General features: G+C 45.9%; 1 protein-coding gene across 1 annotated transcript in view; it reads left to right on the top strand.

The window, feature by feature from the left end:
* Window positions 1-22269, top strand: part of LOC124606266 (endothelin-converting enzyme homolog) — a 630503-nt gene that overhangs the window by 94505 nt on the left and 513729 nt on the right. The gene's annotated exons all lie outside the window — the stretch shown is intronic.

Below are 22269 nucleotides of genomic sequence, written 5' to 3'. Positions count from 1 at the left end.
CAGACGGCTGGGAGAGCGGTGTGCTGACCACATGCCCCTCCATATCCACATCCAGCGATGCCTGTGCTGAGGATGACACGGCGGTCGGTCGGTACCATTGGGTGGTCTTCATGGCCTGTTCCGGCGGAATTAAGCTTAGTTTCAGGCGTCAACCGTAAGGGGATTACATGCTTAACGTCAGGTATTTAACACCTTAAGTCATTTGTAAAGTAATCAGATGTTTGAAGCTGTTTTATACAGTGGAGATCGATTCCTTGACGAATCGAATGTCGAGGGTTACTGATAATCACGGAACGAAACACGACGAGACTAGCATTGTGGTGCAAATGCTAAGTTTCTGGAACGGCTCAGTTTAGAAGTCTATCGAAACAAAAACGTTGGAAAACTTAATAAATTCGGACTGAGGCTTCCGGTTGAAGAAAGACTTGGGATCAAGCACTCTGTATACAGGGTGAACCAAAAAGAAAAAACAGACTTCAATTGTTTATTACAGACAAACTACGAAAGATAGAAATACATTGCACACGTCACTGGATAGAGGAAGATTCAATGTTTTACGTTCCACAGACCCTACGCCTCACAGTCAACTTGAGCACCATGCCTTGCTCGAGAAACTTGGAAATTATAGTCCATTTCATTCCACACACGAATTACCGGCCGTTGTGACCGAGCGGTTCTGGGCGCTTCAATCTGGAACCGCACGACTGCTACGATCGCAGGTTCGAATCCTGCCTCGGGCATGGATGTGCGTGATGTCCTTAGGTTAGTTAGGTTTAAGTAGGTCTAAGTTCTAGGGGACTGATGACCTCAGAAGTTAAGCCCCATAGTGCTCAGAGCCATTTGAACCAAACTATCACTTGATAAACTAATTAACGAACTGTTCTGTTGATGTACAATATTCAGCATTAAGAAGTCTACAAGTTCATCTGAAACTTCAACTACTCGTTGATCCCAGACGGTCGTGTCGACTGCTGTAGCTAAGGTCTCAAACTGGGCTGAGCTCGCCGGCGCTCAGCACTACATTGACCTCAGTGCGAGGGCGCTGCCGATGGTGAGAGGCAGGCGTGGTCTTCTGGAGCCCCTCCCATAAGTCGCTACGAACCTCGCTAATGTCTTTGGTATCGATTCGCGCCGCCGACTTCGATGTGACACCGCGCTCTCGGGACTAAATCTCATGTTATTGCTTTCGATAAAGAGAAACCGGGTCGTGGAGAAACCGGTGCGTGTTCCGAAGGAAGCAGAAGCAACATGAGTGTTTTTCCTTGGGCGGTGTGGTTTCGGGTAGCGAGGTATCGTCCAGATGAAGAGGGCAGTAAAGCGGCGATCGCCGAACAGAGGAAGCTGACGTTAAGGGTCGTCGTAAAAGTAGCTCGTAGATGTGGCGCTGGTAATAGCGGGTGGCGCGCCTGGTGGGGGAATGTGTAATTAGCGGCGGCTTTCCAGGCCTCGCAACAAGGAGCAGCCGGGCGGAGATCTAAGCGAACAGGCCGCCAGGGGCACTGCACATGCCATCGCACAGTGCCTTAACTCCTCAGCAACCGGGCGTGGGAAACTGTGCCAGCACATACTTCTCGTCTTCTCGGAAATCCGAGAGCAAACATCTTGAAGTCTGTTGAACATCTCTGTGGCGCTCTCGCGCTTGCAAAATATGGTGTTGTTGTCATGCCGGCCGGAGTGGCCGAGCGGTTCTAGGCGCTACAGTCTGGAACCGCGCGACCGCTACGGTCGCAGGTTCGAATCCTGCCTCGGGCATAGATACGTGTGATGTCCTTAGGTTAGTTAGGTTTAAGTAGTTCTAAGTTCTGGGGGACTGATGACCTCAGAAGTTAAGTCCCATAGTGCTCAGAGCCATTTTTTTGTTGTGGTCATCACTCAAAGACTGGTTCCATGCAACTTCCTGGCAGATTAAAACTGTGTGACGGACCGAGACTCGAACTCGGGACCTTTGCCTTTCGCGGGCAAGTGCTCTACCAACTGAGCTACCCAAGCACTACTCACGCCCCGTCCTCACAGCTTTACTTCTGCCAGTACCTCGTCTGCTACCTTCCAAACTTTACAGAAGCTCTCCTGCGAACCTTGCAGAAGTTGAAACGCCCGCTAAACCGGCTGGGCAGAACAGGTAATAGGATTGTGGAAAGGGGCCAAAGGTTGAGGTTAGTTTCTCCTTCTAATTCACATTCATTGTAATTTAATAACCTTTACAACCAAAGCGGCACATAGCCGGATCTTTACCGAATGCAACTCTTTCACGGCTGAAGGCTTCCAACAAGAAATCTTAACAAATCAACAAGATAACAATAAAATAATTTAAAAACCCAAAAAGCAACATATGCAAAGTGCAACATAAATGGCTGGGGGCCACAATTAAATTTCAAAACTTTAGAATATATTACCATAGACCTTTATAAAGGCAGAAGCCCAGCATGTTTAACAACAAGAAATCTAATTAAGATAGCAATAAAATAATTTTAAAAAAAGCAATATATGCAAAGTACAATACCAATGGCTGAGGCCACAACTAAACTCCAAAATTTTAAAATATATTAACATAATCTTTTAAAGGTAGAAGGTCGCAATGTTTAAGCTCGAAAGATAAATTTAAAAATTAATTTTGCAAAATTTTAAGAAAACAAACACATAACCATAAGCTTAAAATTTAAAGTAGCTGACAAGAGATAATTAAAAACCGGGCTCTCACTCAGAAACTCTCCAGGGAGGTCACTCTACCCGCGTTCACTTGGGCTCACCACCTGTCTCTCCTAACTATACTTGATCCGTCGGAACCCAACCAGGGGACAGCCACGGACCGACCGACACAAGTACTTGCTTCCCGTCAATCAGTACATGAGAACTCAAACCGGCAGTGTTACAAACGCGGTAATCCACAAAGGAATTGTATTAGCTGTCAAACTACACTGAACTTCGAAGTCCTGGGTGGGTGAGCAACTAAGCTCGTAGCGATCGGACAGCTGCACACACGCTGCGACACTGCGCAGGGCCCGGCAGCGGACACAGGCAACTGCACCGCACGGAGATGTCTTCCCTGGTCCGCACCAACCGACCGACTGCATGCTGATCTGTCCGCGACTGCTGTTCCGTCGCGACTGCACTGCTGGCGCGCCTCTGACTCGCTTCCATACACACGAGGGCGGAAATACTGGCTCGGACCCAACCATGCAGAGGAAACGCGCTCGCTGGCCTAAACGACATCCCTGCACCAGGAAAGGACCGACCTAAGTTCCACAAGATTGTAATTGTAGGGGCCCAGAAGCGCTCAGAGAATCAGTTACATGTCGCCCGATCAGACGACCGACCTCTCAGAGCCAGTATGTCGACAACATTTAAAATAACTTGTCAAAGGAAATCACGTACTACACACACAACCTGACAAACACTTGCCGAAGACCTGAACGACACCCAACAGTAACTAAACACACACGAAGACACACACACACACACACACACACACACACACACACACACACACACACGACACGACTCATGGACGATCGGCGAGCCAAAACGCGTCATCCGGTTGGACGACCGACCGACGATCCACCAAGACTGTGGCCCGGCCCAAGTGATGCGTGGCGGCAATGGTCGGGCGAGCCATGTCGCCGCATACCTCACCGCTCCATCCCGACTGCACTAGGGCCGCATTGCAACTCCCCGACTGGCAGGTCCGGACTGCGCTCCAGGAGCGTTCCAACCGACTGGCAGACCCGAACTCGCGACCTGAACTCCCGACGGGAACTGCCTCATGCCCCACAAAACCGGGAAGTAATAGCAGTCGAGCAAAGATACTACGGGAGGGGATATATCGATACGCGATGCTAACGCCGCTCACGGTCAGGCAAAGCAGCAACTCAGTGACAGTAGTAAGTTAAATTAACGTAGCGAGGTGGAAGTACGTTAAAAACAGGGTGAGAAATAGATGAAGGCGGGATCACGAGCCACGCACGGCTCACAACTTTCCATTCTAATGTATGCTCAGCGTTAAGTGCTGCAAGCTAGAACTTCTGTACTGCCATCAACCCTTAGTGTTCGTTTAAAATTGTCCCCCGCCCCTCCACTCTCATGGCCAATTTAATTAATTAGCTTATCAATTTGATTTCAGTGACATGCTGCCTTATAGATGAAGGCGATGGATAGGGCACCACGGATATGATTCCTGACTTGACATGTGTTTCGTTGGGACGATGTTTTTAGTGATATTTGAATATCTCGCCTACACAGGGAGAGATGAGCATCGTAATACAATAAGATGTATTACCGAATTTATAAAGTGAAACGAAGTATAAACCTTATATTTACAACTTTTCTGTGCTGTTCCTAAGAGAGTCTGAAAGTGAGGCGTCCTGTGACAGTGGTAGATATTAGCACTCCGTCAATCAATGGAGACACGTCTACAGACGTTAAGGTAACCTCTGGCGTGCCACAGGGGAGTGTTATGGGACCATTGCTTTTCACAATATATATAAATGACCAAGTAGATAGTGTCGGAAGTTCCATGCGACTTTCCGCGGATGATGCTGTACTATACAGACAAGTTGCAGCATTAGAAAATTGTAGCGAAATGCAGGAAGATCTGCAGCGGATAGGCACTTGGTGCAGGGAGTGGCAACTGACCCTTAACATTGACAAATGTAATGTATTGCGAATACATAGAAAGAAGGATCCTTTATTGTATGATTATATGACAGCGGAACAAACACTGGTAGCAGTTACTTCTGTAAAATATCTGGGAGTATGCGTGCGGAACGATTTGAAGTGGAATGATCGTATAAAATTAATTGTTGGTAAGGCGGGTACCAGGTTGAGATTCATTGGGAGTGTCCTTAGAAAATGTAGTCCATCAACAAAGGAGATGGCTTACAAAACACTCGTTCGACCTATACTTGAGTATTGCTCATCAGTGTGGGATCCGTACCAGATCGGGTTGACGGAAGAGATAGAGAAGATCCAAAGAAGAGCGGCGCGTTTCGTCACAGGGTTATATGGTAAGCGAGATAGCGTTACGGAGATGTTTAGCAAACTCAAGTGGCAGACTCTGCTAGAGAGGCGCTCTTTATCGCGGTGTAGCTTGCTGTCCAGGTTTCGAGAGAGTGCGTTTCTGGATGAGGTATCGAATATATTGCGTCCCCCTACTTATACCTCCCGAGGAGATCACGAATGTAAAATTAGATTCGAGCGCGCACGGAGGCTTTCAGACAGTCGTTCTTCCCGCGAACCATACGCGACTGGAACAGAAAAGGGAGGTAATGACAGTGGCACGTAAAGTGCCCTCCGCCACACACCGTTGGGTGGCTTGCGGAGTATAAATGTAGATGTAGATGTCATGAACCAAAAGTCCATGTACTCACGGGGCGGGCAGTCGCCTTCCCTCCCATGAACAACTTGCGCACGAAATAGCGCAATTGGGCAAGGATCTAAGCAGAGTGTATGACCTGAAATCACGTGACCGGAAGTGCAATCATCTCGGATTTGCAGAGCATAAAAGGATGCATGTTGGCCGTATCTCATCAGTCTTCTGGGGTAGTTGAAAGTGCCAACAAGGATTCCTCCAAAGTGCTTCACATGCCTCAACTATTAGGGAGGAGGACGAGACCAACTGACGAACGCTTTGGTTTATGGTTACTACTGGAGAACCTGGACAATCTTGTTTCTGACATTGATAACATAAATTACACCGAAAATGGTACGCTCCTTAGCAAGAAGAATTTAAGTGTGCTCACTCCTATTGCGATAACATTATGGTAGTTAAAATCTGTGATCAAGAGGACTGTCAGGAGCAGTTAGAGAAGGGACGATCTGTAATGTTAAAGGAGGAGATGTGTGGCTCATTTAACTATTACCTACGCTCCAAGTTAGCCACCGCAAGACATGGTGTCAAGGCGAAGCTACCATTTCTCCTACATGGAAGCGACAGTGTGACAGCAAGAGGAATATTGGACAATATCGGCAAGGGAGCACTGGAGACTATTTCGAAGAAATATAAAAATCCTGTGGCTATACCATATAAAGTGGAATTAGCGGACGTTAAATTGGATGTTCTAATGGAGGAGTTGCCCGGAATATTGCAGCAGCTACTTGTAGACGTTTATTGCCTTTTGAATTTAGACATAACGCAAGACTTTGACGGAATTTTTAATAAAATGGAGGTGTGCTACTAGCTAATATCAACCCACGACTTCTGCATGGAAGGAGAGCATTAGGGACGCAGCAATGTGATTGTGGACAACGATAAAACAGCTGGAATATGTTTAACGTGGATGAGCTCCAATTGTGGGGTAAAGGTTTATAACAAATTTATATGTCAAGTCACAAGTCCAGGAGTAAACAAAGTTATAGGTAACCATCTTATAGATTTTATAAAGTGTCCAGACACGCGACTACGGGAAACTTTAACGTCTTATTTGGCTAAGGAGCATGGCATTACCAGGCTGGAGGCCACAATATGCAGTGCAAAGCTGTTTTTAAGTGTGTTGGACACCAACAAGCAGTATTTACAATGTGCTTACTCTGTGCCAATTGCATCCATGTGGCGTCAGCTAACTAATAATTTACAGAACAGTTGCTGTGTGGTGTTTAACAACGTTCTACAATTTGTCTACTGGGGTAATAAGAACTCCCGAAAATTGACTGGTGTGCAAGAAAGTTTGCCTGATTCTCAACACGGAGGAAAGCTTATAAGTTATATTCTGTCTGCTTACAGTTTTAACTCTCTGCCTGTAAACTACGTGGAGGTTCTTAACTTTGACTCCAACAGAGACAATATAAGTATTATGCGTAAATGTTATGTTAAAGCAGGAGAAACTATTTTTCTCAGTCTAGAACCCTGTTCTCCACAATACCGTCCGATACAGATATCGCCGCATTGGGACTGGTTCCTACAAAGGAAAAGGACCAATATGTTAGACTGACTTAAACCACTCCTCATTAGAGAAATTACTCCTTTAAGTGCAGTTAGTGTATTAAGTGTACGGAAAAGAAAACTGGAGATGGAGGATCTCGAAGTAAAGAAAAGGAAAGTGTAGTATATGGAGAAGACAACTGCTACAAATAAGGAATATAAGCTGCAACTGGAAAAGGAAGAAGCTATTGCCGATGTGCAGGCCAGGTTTACGTACGGATTTAAACATTCTGTATGGTAAAATCTAACAACGAAATGGGAATACAAGATAATAGCGTTTACTGTAAGGAGCAGTGGTAAGTGGCCGTATGGTGATGTACTGGCCAAAATCAGTGGAATCGAGAACGTTTACTATATTAAGGGACACACGAAAAATGTGTTTAAATGGCAATTCGTTTGCAAAAGTTGTAAATTTAAAGTTCTATACCGAAATACCGCAAGGATGTGCAGCAGAAAAACTTGCAGCTTATATCCTGAAGGATATGGTGTGTTGCAACAACAGTGTCATGCAGGAAATAAGAGGAAAAATTAAAGTCCCCGAATGCTCTCGTCTAGAAGAACTGCCAGAAGGAACAGAACTAATTATTAAAGCCTTAAAAGAGGTAGTCTACAGGAAAAAAAAATAGATATACTGGAGTTCGAAAACATTCGTTCTCTGTATTTGTCAAATTGCTGGCTGGAGAAAGAATTCTATGATTCAGATGTGGATTTAAGTTATAAGTTAAAAATTAAATTGGACATTATTAAAGCTACACATACCAAAAATAAGGGAAGAGTTGTTTACTGGACGTAAATGTATATGCAAAAGTTAATAAAGATTTGGCACTAGAATATTTGCTTATCTTTTTGTCTAATCTACCACAATTCGTAAGACATTTCCTATATGCATTGATCCAAGGGCATGTATTTCGGTTGTGGAAAGTGGATAGTCGGATGACCTTGAAAAGTCGTTGAAACTTGGTAGTTGAAAGTGTAGTAACCCCCTTTTCTTACCTATATGAAGGACCACAGCTCCCCTAGTGGGAAAATATGAAACTTGTCATTTGTTCATTGAATATCGAAGTGGCAGATTAAAACTGAAATGGAATTAAGCACTTGCGTAATTCATACGTTAGATGCTGGATGTGAGTGTTAGAATATTTACGAAATAGTGTGTCTAGAGCGTGTATGGAGGGAGCGCTCGGCCGCTCGCGGGCCTGTGGCGTCAGGAGATGACTAGATCGTCAGCCTTCTCTCTCGCGCCGCGTCACGATGGCGACGTCTGATGTCACGGATGTGAACTAAGCCAGCTGCAGTCCAGTTTCAGTGGCGAGCATATCTGCTTGAAATTGGTTGAATAATAAAGACAAGTGTGTTTTTCTCGTCATTATAGTACTGGAATTTGAACTTCCCGCCATTTCCTGGGGGGGTTAGATTAGTGGAGGTAGCCCAAGTGTCGTATCTTCCCGCCAAAATCCACCATCTTGGATGACATCGCGGTGGCGCTCTCTGGTGGCGACGATATGAACTAAGCCAGTCCAGACCCAGTGGAGAACACACATGCTTGAAATTGGGCACATAATAAAGACAAGTCCTTTTATCCTGCCATTTTCTTTGCTTAGTAGAGATAACTGGCGTGTGACGCATTATCTTGTTGGAATTTGAAATTCGCTCCATTTTTCTGGGCGAGTTAGCGTGGCACTTTCCCTCCAAAATTACAACTTCCCGTAAAAATCTGCCATCTTGGATGTGTCATCGCCGCCATCTTGGATGGCGTCATCGCCGCCATCTTGGTACTTTGGGCTAGAACACAGGTTATTGCAATACTTACAGGAGGGTGGCCACGCTGTGTGTAGACATCTGGAAGGTGAGTGTGCAGGATGTGTGAGTGTTTCAGCGATCTCCGACATCTGCCCACGGCAGCTAGTGCTACAGACTAGGTCGCAGTTTAAGCGTGTCGCGTTTAGCGCTTCCCAACATCGCGGTTGATTCTGTCTGTACAGTGGTATTTTCTGTTGCCTCTATCCTATCACGCAGTAGAGTTTTCCTTATTCTGAACGTAGCAGAGAGAATCAATTTAGGAATTCTATAGTGCTTTAAAAACGTAGTCGTGACGCCAAATTACCGACCGATAGCGATCTCCGACATCTAGCCACAACAACAACAACAACTACTACTACTACTACTTACTATTACTATTACTGGTTGGATCGTGTTTTGAGTGTGTTGTGTTTAGTGCTTCTCAATACATTGCAAAGCACTCCGTCTTGTAGTGGTATTTGCTGTTGCCTTTATTCTATAAGGGGCGTTCAAAAAGAAACGACCTGGAGGCATAATTACAGAAACCAGTACCTGTATGTTAGAGGTATTGACTCTTGCTGTTGAGACATCCCACTGTGACACAAGGCGGTGTATGGCTGTCTCATAAAATTCCTGGGTCTGCAATATTAACCAATTCCGCATGTACAGTTGGACGTCGTCGTCAGAGGTGAATAGTTTGCCCCTCAGAGCCTTTTCAAGGGGACCAAAAATGGCTTAATCACAGAGGCGTACACGCACGCGTCCGGGATGTGCGGGCATAGCCAGCACGGGTGTGGGTGTGGGTCGCTCCCTCACCCAGCCGGCGCGGACAGGACCAGCCTGCAGTCGATGGATGGCGCGCTTCGTTCAAATGGTTCAAATGGCTCTGAGCACTATGGGACTTAACATCTCTGGTCATCAGTCCCCTAGAACTTAGAACTACTTGAACCTAACTAACCTAAGGACACCACACACACCCATGTCCGTGGCAGGATTCGAACCTGCGACCCTAGCGGTCGCGCGGTTCCAGACTGCAGCGACTAGAACCGCTCGGCCACTCCGGCCGGCGGCGCGCTTCGTGATTGCGAGTTTGTGTGGTCGTCAGGATTTTTTTACCACCAGATACCTTTAGAGGAAACGTTGTGGCGGAGGAGGTTGTTTATGCTCTCAAACGTCGGTGTGTGCAAGACCTCGGATATATTTAGCGGAACGATCTATCTGTGACGGAAATTTCATTACTTTATTTGCATAATGTTTGCATGTCATACGCAAACGTTTAAAATATGTTTTATTATGAGGAAGGGCATCTGTTAAGTTGAAGTGAGGGTTTTAAGTATCCATTTGACTCCTGTAAACTGTTAAACAATTAACTTGACAGGATAGTGCAAATGTATTATTTCATTTTATTTTTAATATCGAAATTGCGTCAGCTTTCCCTTTGTCTCCAGCATTAGCCAATAGGATACAGTATTCTGAGGAGAGCTCCATCTTCCTGTTTGGAGACGTTGGTTCACACAGACAAGCAGTGGGCTCTTGTGAGAGACAGAGAGAGGAGGCGAGTCTGGAATTTGCTGATCAACAGAATGTCGCACTTGATGCTTTGTTCGGGGGGCCCCGTGATCAAAGAACACCAATATCCGGTCCATGGTCGGTGGTATTTACCAATGTTATCTGTAATTAGTAGATTGGGGTGTGTTGACCTTCGTGGCGGCGCCCTGACGATAGACACACACATGGGGCAAGATCCTAAACAGTGACTACTATAATGCACTCCATTCCATTCCCTGGTGATTACAGTTATTATTTTATGGGGAGCAAGGGTGGGAGGGGGTTGCAGTCATGATGCATACCCAAGTGGGGGAACCCTGTCTTCCAGAAACTGGTTAAATAAAGAATGTGTATCAACATGTTATTGACTGTGATTTGAATTTCCTGTCGTGAGATCCTTCTTGTCCAGCAAACTGTGGGTCCTTTTCCTACCATTTTTTTCTGGGATCAGTGGGGAGGGAGGGGTCGAGGGGAATGGGGATGGGACGTCCTCTGGTGGTGGCGCTATGCACTAGCTCAGTCGATCCCTGCATGTCAAGGTGAGTGCACACATGAAAATATTCCAATAAGACAACACCTCCAATATGCAACAGTGTTCTTGCTGGATGTGTGCTTCTTCCACTAAATAAAAGTGAGATCCAGTGAGTTTTATAAATATACAGTACATCCTATACTTTTTGAATATCCTGATGAGAGACCTTTCTTCTTCGACACAGACAGCAGCTTAGAGCCCATGGCGGAATCCATTGTCAGTCAGACATTTGCCTTGGAAGGAGTTCTCGTGTGTGTTGGTATTCCGCATGAGTTTGCTGGGTAAATGCTGCTTTGTTTGCAGTTCAGTCTGACTACGACGTAAGGCACATGCAGGCCAAGCAGTGGCACGCTGCGGGACGAGAGAGAGAGAGAGAGAATATGTTTCGACAGGAAATTCTTGGGTGCTTTTGTTGGGGGATTAATGTTTGGGAATTAGCGTGACATCCGGTCTGTCAGTCACGGGGCCTGAACGGACACCGACATGAGACGCGGGCACTGACGAACACGTACGTCACTTCGCAGGGCCCCAGGTGCACCTGAACTTCGGCCAGCCTGCGCTGACACCGGGGGCGGGCTAGCAGACGATGTGTGCCTCACAACTGAAAGACTTTTATCAGTGTAATTACATGTGATAGGTGTTTCATGACGGTATTCCTTACACGGTCGGAATGAAAAAGCTTCACAATTGTTTAAGTATTTCATATATCACTTTCTTTCCCTTAAATTGTTTAAATAAATAACATTCCAAATAAATAATATTCCAAATCGCCTATCAACTGAGTCTTCTCCCTTCCAATTCCTGGGAGGGGGAGGGCTGGGGGTTTCCCAGAGGGGGATTTAATTAGTTGATCGATTTAATTAATTAGTGATATCAAAAGTGTGCTTGTATCGGCGACGCGAGTTCTCAGAGGGATGGTGGAGTAGAGGGGAGGGGTAGGGAGCCCAGTAGGTTAAGGACCTGTCAATCAAGAGGCAGGATTATCCCCAGGGGGTCATAATGCTCTTAGCAGAACGATAGGTTGAGCACCTGTCAATCAAAAGAGAGCAATAGGTTTCCCCCTGAATGGATACTTGCCCATGAATGTGGGCAACCCACAGTAACAACTTGTGCTGAAACATTGATTGTGTGGTGTCACCGCCAGACACCACACTTGCCCGGTGGTAGCTTTTAAATCGGGCGCGGTCCGCTAGTATACGACGGACCCGCGTGTCGCCACTGTCAGTAATTGCAGACCGAGCGCCGCCACACGGCAGGTCTAGAGAGACGTCCTGGCACTCGCCCCAGTTGTACAGCCGACTTTGCTAGGAAAGGTTCACTGAGAATTACGCTGTCATTTGCCGAGACGATAGTTAGCATAGCCTTCAGCTAAGTCAATTGCTACGACCTAGCAAGGCGCCATTTGTCCTTTGCTATGTATCTAATGAAGCATGTACATCAACAAGACCAATGTTCACCAGTTGTGGATTAAAGTTAAGTATTCCAGCAGCTACGTACTTCTCTTTATAGCATTCATTACGTATCCTGTTTCAGACCTCACGCCAGCCTGCGTGAGTTTAAGCGCGTGCCTTTCGGTTACCCGTCACTGTGGATTGGCTGTCTTGCCAGTCCACAACAGATTGTCCATTTACTAATGTTGTTTTTGAACTGTGTTGTCGAGAAATGTGCCAGAGCACAGCCTAAGAATCGAATTCTTGACAACCCCTTCTGTAAACTGTTTACCGCCATGGTTAACGTATACCATGCATGGCTAAATGGTGCTATGCAAAATTGGCGCCAAGGCAACTGTGGTGCACCGTGAGCGATAAGGGATAGGGATGAGCGATGGCTGTGGAGGGGCGAGTAGATGTTCATCTGCTGAGCAACTGAACGCCCAGATGAACTAAGGCGCTATCTGCAGTGTCTCCTCAACAGCCGTTCAGAGAACGTTGCTGCCCATGGGCCTCTGCAGCAGGTGCCTGTTTCATGCAAGTATGCTGACTGCTGTTCATTGGCGAAAAAGTCCGGAATTTGCACGCCAGTGCTGCAAGTGGATGTCCACTGAATGACCTTTACAGATGAATCGCGTTTTCTGCTCTGCTGGACAAACGGCTGTTGGCGTGTACGGCATGACATATCTGAAAGCAAAGAGCCTGGAAGAATTGTCGGGAGGGTACAGGCTGGACTAGGGAGCGATATGGTCTGGGGAATGTTTTCGTCGTCATTCTGGAATGCACAACGGATCGACAGCAGTATCCATTTGTCCTTGGGACCATATCCACCTGTATATGCAGTTCGTTGTTCCTTTGAAAGACGGCATCTAGCAGCAGCCAGTACAGTGGGTTTTCCAGCAGGAAAATGCAATATGCCACACAGTTCATAATGTATGTATGGGGTTCTAAGAGCATCAGGATGGGTTTACTGTACTACCCAGGCCATCACACTCCTCAGAATTAAACTCAGTCGAAAATCTGTGGGACTACATCGATCGGGTTGTTCGTGGCGTGGATTCTCAACCGAGAAACCTATCGAAGCTGGCCATGGCACTAGAGTCTGCATGGCTCTACAGCCCTGACAGTTCCTTCTAGAACCTCTCCCTGTACGTCTCTCAGCAGTATGCGATGCGAAAGGTGGTTATTCAGGCTTTCGAGAGGCGGTTACGTTAATGTTACTGGACAGTGTAAAAAGAATGATCGATACTGTGGCTATGGACTCCAGCGAAAAGAAGAAAGCCCAGGCGACCTAGAAGCAGCTTGAGTCGAAAGTCCGGGACACGATGGGTGCCAGAGAACTACAAAGAGGCTGGCATGATCGCAGGATGTGGAATACGGGAAGCGAGAACTGGCGCCAGCCGCCAAATACTGGGAATATGATGGTGAAATTCGGTCAGCAGTGATATGAAATATTGAAAATAATATTTTTGTTCCCAGTGGAAGCCGTTAGGCAGTCAATCTGCAAGTTGGACCGGGTGGTCATAATGTCCGTTTGGTAATGTACATTGTGCCAGTAAAAATCGTGGGATAGCGATATGCACAGAGTAGTATGCGGTAGTATCGCGTACGCAAGGTGTAAAAGAGCAACACAAGGCAGGAAATGGCAGTGCATTGGCGGAGCTGTTATTTGTACTCAGGTGATCTATGTGGAAAGGTTCAGATGGCTCTGACAAGGGAACCTCCCCATCGCACCCCCCTCAGATTTAGTTATAAGTTGGCACAGTGGATAGGGCTTGAAAAACTGAACACACGTCAATCGAGAAAACAGGAAGAAGTTGTGTGGAACTATGAAAAAAATAAGCAAAATATACAAACTAAGTAGTCCGTGCGCAACATAGGCAACATCAAGGATAATATGAGCAGAGGAGCACCGTGATCCCGTGGTTAGCGTGAGCAACTGCGGATTGAGAGGTCCTTAGTTCAAGTATACCCTCAAGTTAAATGTTTATTTATTTATTTTCAGACAATTATCAAAGTTCAAGCACTCACACATAATCAACTTCGCTCTCCAAAATTCCAGGACATGTTCAGATTTGCTTGGACATATGCAGGATTTGACGGTCTACACACGGAAAAATTTGAAAACGTTAAAAACATGTTTTGACAGAGCACAGAGAAAATTGTGCGACTGTGAAACTGGTGCATTCATTTGTTACAGTTTATGTGACAAACTCTTATGTTTTCATCACTTTTTTGGGAGTGATTATCACATCCACGAGAAAACCTAAATCGGGCAAGGTAGAAGAATCTTTTTACCCGTTCGCCAAGTGTACAAGTTAGGTGGGTCGACAACATATTCCTGTCATGTGACGCACATGCCGTCACCAGTGTCGTATAGAATATATCAGACGTGTTTTCCTGTGGAGGAATCGGTTGACCTATGACCTTGCGATCAAATGTTTTCGGTTCCCATTATAGAAGCACGTCCTTCCGTCTACTAATCGCGCGGTTTTGCGGTGCGGTCGCAAAACACAGACACTAAACTTATTACAGTGAACAGAGACGTCAGTGAACGGACAGATCAGAAACTTTGCGAAAATAAAGAAAGTAAAAGTTACACTTGAGGGAAGACTTGAACCAAGGACCTCTCGTTCCGCAGGTGCTCACGCTAACCACGGGACCACGGCACTCAGGTGCGTATGTTATCCTTGATGTTGCATATCTTGCACATGGACTACTCAGTTTGTATATTTTGTTTATTTTTTTCATAGTTCCACACAACTTCTTCCTGTTTTCTCGATTGAGGTGTGTTCAGTTTTTCAAGGCCTATCCACTGTGCCAACTTATAACTAAATCTGAGGGGGGTGCGATGCGGAGGTTCCCTTGTGAGCACTATGGGACTTAACATCTGAGGTCATCAGTCCCCTAGACTTAGAACTACTTAAACCTGACTAACCTAAGGACAGCACACACATCCATGCCCGAGGCAGGATTCGAACCTGCGACCGTAGCAGCAGCGCGGTCCCAGACTGAAGCGCCTAGAACCGCTTAAGTGGAAAGGTTTCTGACGTGGTTATGGCTGCACGATGGGAATTAACAAACCTTGAAGGCGGAAGCTCGACACATGGCAGATTCCATTTCGGAAATGATTAGGGAATTCAATATTCCGAGATCCACAGTGTCAAGGGAGTGCCGAGATAACCAGAAGTCAGGCATTACCTCTCAGCACGGACAACGCAGTGGCCTACGACCTTCACTTAATGACCGAGAGCTATGGAGATTGTGCAGAGTTCGCGCTAACAGACAAGCAACACTACGTGAAACAACCACAGAAAACAATGTGGGACGTACGAGGAGCGTATCCATTAGGACTGTGCGGCGAAATTTGGCGTTAATGGGCTATGGCAGCAGATGACCGACGCAAGTGCCATTGTTACCAGCACGACATCGCCTGCAGCGATTCTCCTGGGCTCGTGACCTTATCCGTTGTACCTTAGATCTTAGACGACTGGAAAACCGTGGCGCGGGCAGAGGAGTCTCGATTTCAGTTGAAAGAGCTGGTGGTAGGGTTCGAGTGCGGCGGAGACCCGACGAAGTCATGGACACAGTTTGTTAGCAAGGCGTGGCATAAGTTGGTGGATCCAAAATGGTGTGCGCTGTGTTTACATGGAATGTTCGACTACTTGGAGACCATCTGCAGCCATTCATGGACTTCACGTCCGCCCCCGGTAGCTGACTGGTCAGCGCGACAGACTGTCAATCCTAAGGGTCCGGGTTCGATTCCCGGCTGCGTCGGAGATTTTCTCCGCTCAGGGACTGGGTGTTGTGTTGTTCTAATCACCATCATTTCATCCCCATCGACGCGCAAGTCGCCGAAGTGGCGTCAAATCGTACGATTTGCACCCGGCGAACGGTCTACCCGACGGGAGGCCCTAGTCACGCGACATTTATTTTTATGGACTTCATGTTCCCAAACTACAATGGAATGTTTATGGAGGACAATGCGCCATGTCGCGCAGCTGTTTTGAAGAACATTCTGGATAGTTCGAGCAAATGACCTGGCCACCCATCGAAACTAAACGGCCCATGAAGGCCCAACGGTACCGAGCGGCCAACGTGTCGTCCTCAGGTGTCACTGCATGCTGATCTGGAGAGGCATGTGCTCAGCACACCGCTCTCCCGGTCCTATGTCAGTTTATGAGACCGAAAGCGCCAGTTCTCGGATCAAGTAGCCCCTCAGTTTGGCTCACTAGGCCTGAGTGTCCCCACTTGTCAACAGCGCTTGGGTGATGGGATGGTCACCCACGCAGGTGCTAGCCAAACGGAGGCAACCAACAGTACACGGTGTACCCAGGTGGTAACCGGGTGCAATTACTAACCGGGCCCGATGTTGCTTAACTTTCCTGATCGGACGAGAAGCGGAACATGGTATGGCTGTTGCCCATCCATCGAACATTTATGGGAAATTATCGGGAGGTGAGATTGTGCACAAAATCCTGCACCGGCAGCACTTTCGCAATTATGGACGGCTATAGAGGCGACATGGCCCAATATTTCTGCAGGGGACTTCTAACGACTTGGGGAGTCCATGCTACTTCGGGCTCCTGCACTACGCCGGGTGAAAGCAGCTCCGACACAACATTAGGAGATATCCCATAATTTTTGTTGCCTCAGTGTAGATGGATGTTGTGGTGTCACCGCCAGACACCACACTTGCTAGGTGGTAGCCTTTAAATCGGCCGAGGTCCGTTAGTATACGTCGGACCCGCGTGTCGCCACTATCAGTGACTGCAGACCGAGCGCAGCCACACGGCAGGTCTAGTCTGGAGAGACTCCCTAGCACTCGCCCCAGTTGTACAGCCGACTTTGCTAGCGATGGTTCACTGACTACATACGCTCTCATTTGCAGAGACGTAAGTTTAGCATAGCCTTCAGCTACGACCTAGCAAGACGCCATATTCTTCAAGAATGTATTCTGAACAGATAATATTGTGACTCATGTACCGTCAAGAGCGACGTTCATCATTAATGGATTAAAGTGAAGTATCAAACTAGCTACGTCCGCTCGTGCATTTCGGCCTCCTCTAGTAACACGGTGTTGGCTCTTCTGCCAAGACAACAGATGTGACAGAATTCACGAAACGACTGCTCTGGCCGCGGCGCCACTGGGATACACGTTGTTGGGTCAGTTCCGCGGTCGGGTGTGATCGCTCGGGGGCGGGTTTGTTCGGTCGCTGTGCAGTAGCGCGTGTACGCACGGCGCGGGCCGCGCGCTCACGCATAGTGCGTGGAGCGGACAGCGCGTCGGTCGGCCGGCTGCGCGCCGTCTCGGGTTTCCCGGAACGCAGCCAGGCACGCAGCCGAGCGCGCGCACTCACCGGCCCTCTGCCTCTCCTCCAGACACCGGAGAAGCGGCAGCCATTGTGCGGAAGGCTGACAAGCCACAATTGCCGCCTTCCCTCAGACTTGGCCGGTTTCTCTGCGCCTCGGGACTCGCTTTCCACTGGCGCCGCGGGGCTTCACAGATGATGTTACCCCCATTAGCCCGAGCGCTTCCTCGCCGCAGCTACTAACCGGAAGGGACGCGCCCAGGCAGTGCACCAGCTGTCGTGTGACGGGCAGAATCGAGAACTGTGAGGAATCGATAACAGTTACGGTGAACCAAAAGGAATACACGTCCGAGAAACGAGAACTTTTACGAATACCAGTAATAGTTGCATTTAAATTAGTTAGCGAGCGGGTTAGACTGCAGCTTCCACCAGTATGCCAGTGGCAACTTGGTGTGAGTTTGTCACATTAGTCCGAAATGGCGATGGAATGATTTGACATTTCAGCGGAGCCCAAACACTTCAGGTAGTTTTTACGGTTCCGTGTCTCAGTTTGTAAAGATGGAACCCTTATGGGATAACTTTCTTATCCGTCTGTTTGCCCGATTGTTGAAACAAAAAAATGGCTCTGAGCACTATGGGACTTAACAGCTGTGGTCATCAGTCCCCTAGAACCTAACCAACCTAAGGACATCACAAACACCCATGTCCGAGGCAGGATTCGAACCTGCGACCGCAGCGGTCGCTCGGTTCCAGGCTGTAGCGCCTAGAACCGCTCGGCCACTCTGGCCGGCCGATTGTTAAAAGCCCCTTTTCTCAGGAATGGAGTGACACATCATGTTTAAATTTATGTCACATATTAAGTCTATGATCCCTCTAAGTCAGGGCAGCCATAAGATACGCCCATTAATGTCACATATTTTGATGGAAAGTCACCCATCAAAACCTATAGCGTACTATCCGTTGACCTAGAATCATGAGTTTTGGTAAGAAGAAAGGTTTTAAAAGTACATGTAAAGGAAAAAATCCGAAAATTGATTATTTGTAATTGTTGTTGTTGTTGTTGTTGTGGTCTTCAGTCCTGAGACTGGTTTGATGCAGCTCTCCATGCTACTCTATCCTGTGCAAGCTTTTTCATCTCCCAGTACCTACTGCAACCTACATCCTTCTGAATCTGCTTAGTGTATTCATCTCGTGGTCTCCCTCTACGATTTTTACCCTCCACGCTGCCCTCCAATACTAAATTGCTGATCCCTTGATGCCTCAGAACATGTCCTACCAACCGATCCCTTCTTCTGGTCAAGTTGTGCCACAAACTTCTCTTCTCCCCAATCCTATTCAATACTTCCTCATTAGTTACATGATCTACCCATCTAATCTTCAGCATTCTTCTGTAGCACCACATTTCGAAAGCTTCTATTCTCTTCTTGTCTAAACTATTTATCGTCCATGTTTCACTTCCATACATGGATACACTCCATACGAATACTTTCAGAAATGACTTCCTGACACTTAAATCAATACTGGATGTTAACAAATTTCTCTTCTTCAGAAACGCTTTCCTTGCCATTGCCAGTCTACATTTTATATCCTCTCTACTTCGACCATCATTAGTTATTTTGCTCCCCAAATAGCAAAACTCCTTTACTACTTTAAGTGCCTCATTTCCTAATCTAATTCCCTCAGCATCACCCGACTTAATTAGACTACATTCCATTATCCTTGTTTTGCTTTTGTTGATGTTCATCTTATATCCTCCTTTCAAGACACTGTCCATTCCATTCAACTGCTCTTCCAAGTCCTTTGCTGTCTCTGACAGAATTACAATGTCATCGGCGAACCTCAAAGTTTTTATTTCTTCTCCATGAATTTTAATACCTACTCCGAATTTTTCTTTTGTTTCCTTTACTGCTTGCTCAATATACAGATTGAACAACATCGGGGAGAGGCTACAACCCTGTCTTACTCCCTTCCCAACCACTGCTTCCCTTTCATGTCCCTCGACTCTTATAACTGCCATCTGGTTTCTGTACAAATTGTAAATAGCCTTTCGCTCCCTGTATTTTACCCCTGCCACCTTTAGAATTTGAAAGAGAGTATTCCTGTCAACATTGTCAAAAGCTTTCTCTAAGTCTACAAATGCTAGAAACGTAGGTTTGCCTTTCCTTAATCTTTCTTCTAAGATAAGTCGTAAGGTCAGTATTGCCTCACGTGTTCCAGTGTTTCTACGGAATCCAAACTGATCTTCCCCGAGGTTGGCTTCTACTAGTTTTTCCATTCGTCTGTAAAGAATTCGTGTTAGTATTTTGCAGCTGTGACTTATTAAGCTGATAGTTCGGTAATTTTCACATCTGTCAACACCTGCTTTCTTTGGGATTGGAATTATTATATTCTTCTTGAAGTCTGAGGGTATTTCGCCTGTTTCATACATCTTGCTCACCAGATGGTAGAGTTTTGTCAGGACTGGCTCTCCCACGGCCGTCAGTAGTTCCAATGGAATATTGTCTACTCCGGGGGCCTTGTTTCGACTCAGGTCTTTCAGTGCTCTGTCAAACTCTTCACGCAGTATCGTATCTCCCATTTCATCTTCATCTACATCCTCTTCCATTTCCATAATATTGTCCTCAAGTACATCGCCCTTGTATAGACCCTCTATATACTCCTTCCACCTTTCTGCTTTCCCTTCTTTGCTTAGCACTGGGTTTCCATCTGAGCTCTTGATATTCATACAAGTCGTTCTCTTATCTCCAAAGGTCTCTTTAATTTCCCTGTAGGCGGTATCTATCTTACCCCTAGTGAAATAGGCCTCTACATCCTTACATTTGTCCTCTAGCCATCCCTGCTTAGCCATTTTGCACTTCCTGTCGATCTCATTTTTGAGACGTTTGTATTCCTTTTTGCCTGTTTCACTTACTGAATTTTTATATTTTCTCCTTTCATCAATTAAATTCAATATTTCTTCTGTTACCCAAGGATTTCTACTAGCCCTCGTCTTTTTACCTACTTGATCCTCTGCTGCCTTCACTATTTCATCCCTCAAAGCTACCCATTCTTCTTCTACTGTATTTATTTCCCCCATTCCTGTCAATTGCTCCCTTATGCTCTCCCTGAATCTCTGTACAACCTCTGGTTCTTTCAGTTTATCCTGGTCCCATCTCCTTAAATTCCCACCTTTTTGCAGTTTCTTCAGTTTTAATCTACAGGTCATAACCAATAGATTGTGGTCAGAGTCCACATCTGCCCCTGGAAATGTCTTACAATTTAAAACCTGGTTCCTAAATCTCTGTCTTACCATTATATAATCTATCTGATACCTTTTAGTATCTCCAGGGTTCTTCCATGTATACAACCTTCTTTCATGATTCTTAAACCAAGTGTTAGTTATGATTATGTTGTGCTCTGTGCAAAATTCTACCAGGCGGCTTCCTCTTTCATTTCTGTCCCCCAATCCATATTCACCTACTATGTTTCCTTCTCTCCCTTTTCCTACACTCGAATTCCAGTCACCCATGACTATTAAATTTTCGTCTCCCTTCACAGTCTGAATAATTTCTTTTATTTCATCATACATTTCTTCAATTTCTTCGTCATCTGCAGAGCTAGTTGGCATATAAACTTGTACTACTGTAGTAGGTGTGGGCTTCGTATCTATCTTGGCCACAATAATGCGTTCACTATGGTGTTTGTAGTAGCTTACCCGCATTCCTATTTTCCTATTCATTATTAAACCTACTCCTGCATTCCCCCTATTTGATTTTGTGTTTATAACCCTGTAGTCACCTGACCAGAAGTCTTGTTCCTCCTGCCACCGAACTTCACTAATTCCCACTATATCTAACTTCAACCTATCCATTTCCCTTTTTAAATTTTCTAACCTACCTGCCCGATTAAGGGATCTGACATTCCACGCTCCGATCCGTAGAATGCCAGTTTTCTTTCTCCTGATAACGACATCCTCTTGAGTAGTCCCCGCCCGGAGATCCGAATGGGGGACTATTTTACCTCCGGAATATTTTACCCAAGAGGACGCCATCATCATGTAATCATACAGTAAAGCTGCATGCCCTCGGGAAAAATTACGGCTGTAGTTTCCCCTTGCTTTCAGCCGTTATTTGTAATTATATAATCGAAAAAAAAAAAAAAAATATATTTTTGTCAGTTTTGATCCGTCTGCGTATTTGTCCTGTAAAGACACCTTTTTCCCGTGAACTCGTCGGTGTATAAACTTCAAATTTGTTATTTATTGAGGACTATGGTTCCATGGCGGTGTAAAAAAAATTAAGGTTTTGACACAATGCAATCAAAAGATCCGGTTCTTTTCATCACATATTTTGATAATCGGAAAATCGCTCATTAAAATCTATGGGGTGCTAGAATTATAAAATGTGGCAAGAAACAAGGTTTCACAGTACAAGTGGTGTAAAAACCTCTGAAAATTGTTAAATAGTAACTATATCACATAAAAAATATCTTTTTGCCGTTAGCAATATATTGCATTCATCATCCGTCAAAAGCGTAATAGGCGAACATTACTGCATGCAAACATAAAACGTGAGTTGTACTCAAGTTATATTAATTAAATAAAACCTATTTTATTAAATCTTCTGTGTGTATAAACTGAAGTCCACTGCACGCATCTTTTTGTATGCCTGGGCTAGTCTGAAAAACTACTGTAGAGATTTTGATACGGTCTTGGAATTCCAGGAGCCGATATTTTGCCAATATCTGTATCAAAAGCAGGCAAAAATCGTTGAGATT

This window comes from Schistocerca americana, chromosome 3, assembly GCF_021461395.2.
Source record: "Schistocerca americana isolate TAMUIC-IGC-003095 chromosome 3, iqSchAmer2.1, whole genome shotgun sequence".
NCBI classification, from domain to species: Eukaryota; Metazoa; Arthropoda; class Insecta; order Orthoptera; family Acrididae; genus Schistocerca; species Schistocerca americana.
The sequence above is the reverse complement of the archived record's forward strand: the minus strand, read 5'-3'. Positions and strand labels throughout refer to the sequence as shown.